This window comes from Myzus persicae, unplaced genomic scaffold (genome assembly GCF_001856785.1).
Source record: "Myzus persicae strain clone G006 unplaced genomic scaffold, MPER_G0061.0, whole genome shotgun sequence".
In the NCBI taxonomy this organism is placed as follows: domain Eukaryota; kingdom Metazoa; phylum Arthropoda; class Insecta; order Hemiptera; family Aphididae; genus Myzus; species Myzus persicae.
Window position 1 is genome coordinate 46,719 of NW_019103991.1, and position 4,246 is coordinate 50,964.

Consider the following 4,246-nt stretch of genomic DNA (forward strand, 5'->3'; position numbering starts at 1 on the left):
GGCAAACTTCTGACAAATAATAATTTCGACATTCCCCGTCGTCAGTATGCGAAACAGTGAGCCGCCGCCGCCGCCGCCGCTGTTAATTATAATCACTTGGAAACGCCGTGTCCGAGCAGGTTAACGGTCGACGTGTACGGTGTCCATATTATACTATACATGTACGTATATATATCATTCTATATATGTCGGGCAGTGTCGTGTGTATTTACGGTCACAATATATTATAGCGGCGGCGCGAATAAGACCCGACCGAATCGGGTCTTTAATACGTCTCGGGTCTCGGGTTTCACGAGAGTCGAAAATCGCGTATCGGTCGGTTGCGTCCCCGACAAACCGGTGCTGCAGTCGTATTGTAGTGGGCCCGAGCGCCGTGTGTGGCGAGTTCGTAGAGTTAATCATATTACACATATTATTATTATTATTATTATTATTATTATTACAGTGTGCAGTCGACGATCGTCGCATATCGCGTATCCAAGCCGTCGAATGTTTTTTTTTTTTTTTTTAGTTAAGTTTAGTTTTTTCTTCGTAGTCTGAAAGCAGAAAAAAAAATCAAATGTTCATTGTATAGTCGTCAGACGTATTGTATAAATAATTATAATATTATATCATATCTCTATTGTAATACTGCTGCAGCAGCATAGACCGCGCGGGAATCACTCCGCATTGGCATGCGATATTCGAGCCGGTACCTAAATTAAAAAATATTGTAAAAAATCATTCAAGTCCGAAATACCAAGGCCAACCGTTATTTTTTGTTTGCGAAAAGCAAAAAAATAAATAATAGTGCCTTATTATTACTCCTGGTCCTTATAATTAGATGATGTCGTCCCTCGAAATAACGGAGACGAGTGATGATGAATGATACGCTCATAACGTTCATAACCTCTCACATCGGTTCCAAACCTGCGAACAAAATCATTTTTACTTACACATCTGATATTTACAACCCACTCAATACCATATACATATCTCTACAAATAAATATATTGCACAGAGTCTTTTATAAATACATTTTAATTTTGGCACAGATAACCGATTGACCCTTCTTTTTTTGTCCTGAAAATATGTGAAATGGGATGGGGAGGGGGGGGGCTAGGGATGGCTTTTACAATATTCATAATATTAAGACTAAGTGTTCAGCATACCGAATGCAGAATGAGATGTACAGATATAGGTAGTATATTATACAAATTATATAAAATATACCCTCCAAGGCGTAAACGTTCGTCGCGATTCCGTTTAATATTGCAATATACCTATTACACTCGTATAATATATGTAACCGTAAATGCCCGATCCCTAGGTAAACCTAGGTTTTACTAGTTAATGCTAGGTTTTACTGTTTGTACTCAGTAAATGCTGAAATTCTAAATTTTATTCGGGCTTTTACTAAACACGTTGTGTACATCCTAGGATATACAAATTGACTTAGTAAAAGCTGATCAATACACGACACGCATAACATTTAAGCTGCTTAAAAATTATAATTATATATTATTAAAACAAACTACTGACAGTTATTTAAATTCTTTGTTCAAAATAAAAATCATTTAAAAACAGAATCATTAAAAATTAATAAAAAAAAATTTTTTTCTTCATAAAAATTATAATTGTTATTAATCGTTGCGAGCAAAAATGTTTGAGGTGTGATTGCAACTTAAGATGCATTTTTATTCTGTATAAAGAATTTAAATAGCTGTCAGTAGTTTGTTTTAATAATATATAGTTATAATTTTTACGCAGCTTGAATGTTATGTGTCGTGTAATGATCAGCTTTTACTAAGTGAATTTGTATATCCTAGGATATACACAACGCGTTTAGTAAAAGCCCGAATAAAATTTAGAATTTCAGCATTTACCGAGTACAAACAGTAAAACATAGCATTAACTAGTAAAACCTAGGTTTACCTAGTGATCGGGCACTTACGGTAACGTATACATGTAATATGAGTAATAATCATCTGTCCGGCGCGAAGTGTTTCGCTTAAAATATTTATACACCTACACAATATCGTGACCTACATTTGCATCCCGCGGCTGCCGCAGTGTGACATAACGGATCGGCTAACCGTCCATTGGTCATCTGGGGCGAATTATTGCAGAAAATACGAATTTCGTTCGTGTCCGGGTGTAAGACGGTGGCGGGTTGTAATCAATTAATTCGGACGCGGACGATTCGGTGTCTGACGGAGGTTATATTATTATACTCGTATATTATTATTATTATTATTATTACTACTGCTACTACTTTGGTGTCGTAATTGACCCTCGCCGACCGCAGCTGAGCGATCGTCCCGATTCTCTACACGCCGTGTCGAGTTTCGGTTATAATATTATTATTATTATTATTATTATTACTAGCAGCACACTGTTTGATGAAATCTAACGTACACTCCGAACCGATTAATTCCGGGATTCACTTGTGCAGCACCTGTATAGGGATCACCGTACCTTATTGTAATACATGGGTACCTCTAATTAGTAATTAATAATATTGCAACGGGGTCATGCGATATTGTGCGAATGTCTCAAATACGTACATATTCAATAATATCCTGTTACGACTGTAAAATATGTGCACCGCGAAATTACATGAATAATAAATAGCTTAAAAACTGGACGAGGGCGGTGATTTAAAAAAAATATATTTATTTCATTTCATTTCCCGACACATATCGATACCGTGTTACGAATGACAGGAATAGATAACTTCGTCACGTCCTTTAATTTCCTTACTTGTGTGTGTAGAAGTTTAATAATATTATATTGAACGTTTTGAGCGCAAATTTTTCTTATATGTATAAGTTTTCCAATAACTTTACAGCATGACGAGAAACATGATTAAAATTCTAAGGTTGTCACGTCCTCTACAGATTTTTGTGATGTTATACAGAAACCAAAAGTTTTAATGGGTCAACTTAAGGAAATTCCCTGTCTATTTAAAAAATGCTACTGACTTGGTGGACGGAGAATCATTTTTTTCATTTTATTTATTCAATTCTTATTGCATATTTTGTTTCGCTTTGTTTATAATTGCAAGTATACAGTGTCGTTTTCCATTTTTCCAAAGTCAACATTGCAACGATATTTTCGAATTATTCACTGATCCTTTGTGATATTTACATTTTTCTTCTTTTGCTTTTACCCAAAGTTTGAACAATTCAAGATACCATTCAGTTAAAAATTGAGACGCGTCTAAATCTCATCCGGTACTACGCCCCGTCGGTCTTATTTAAAAAAAATAAATTTCCATTTATGTTTAGTAATACCAATATAATTGAAAGCTTATTTTGTTATTGCCATAATAATCGGTCAGTAAGAGGATATAACATTTGCTTGTCATAATTAAAAATATTAAACGACTTTGTCCATATTAGAACCGATTTTTTATCTATAAAATACTGAATATCGAATTTTCTTATATCAATATCTCGTAGTTCAGTATTGCTGATTTGACAACATTATTATAGGTTTTCATTGCAAGCTTTAAAGTTTGTATTTAAATTTGAAGCCGTTGGTGAAATATTTAGTTTAAAAAACGTCTGAAATTATTGTAGTATAAAATATGTTATTCGATCAGATGTTATGGAAATAAAACTTAAGTTTTTCTATAACACTACACGACTTAAGCAGTACTTGTCTCTTATAATAATTGTACGATTGAATAAAATTAATAACTATGTTAAAGTACACTTATAGTTATTTTGATTGATGATAGTTACATAATTCAATATCGATTTACATTATAGGTCTGATAGTTGATACTATAACTGTATGAAGCATTTTAAATTAAATATATTGAATGTATTTTTGTACAAAAAACCACTCTCTAGACAAGAACTATTGATGAACTACTGGAAAAAAAAGCATGTTTAATTGACAGTAATATTATAGAATAAAATAATCAATTTAAGTGTATGTTTATTTTAAAAAAATAATGAATTAATTAGAAATATTAATATTACGACTTGTAATCAACCATATTCTATAATATTATATAAAGTAGTAAGAGGTTCCTAGATTGCCTTCGCTAACCGAGAAAACTATTCAACTGATTTTACTGAATTTGGTTATTACTAATTTCCAGGTATTCTAATAATCCTCTGAACGTTTTCATACCAATTTTAACCTAAGATTTAACCTCTCTTATCATTTATCAATAGTTCTTAAGAAAAAAAAAATATTAATGATTTAGTCGGCTTACCTTGGTAACATGGCTATTTAAATTACTTAGTTATTT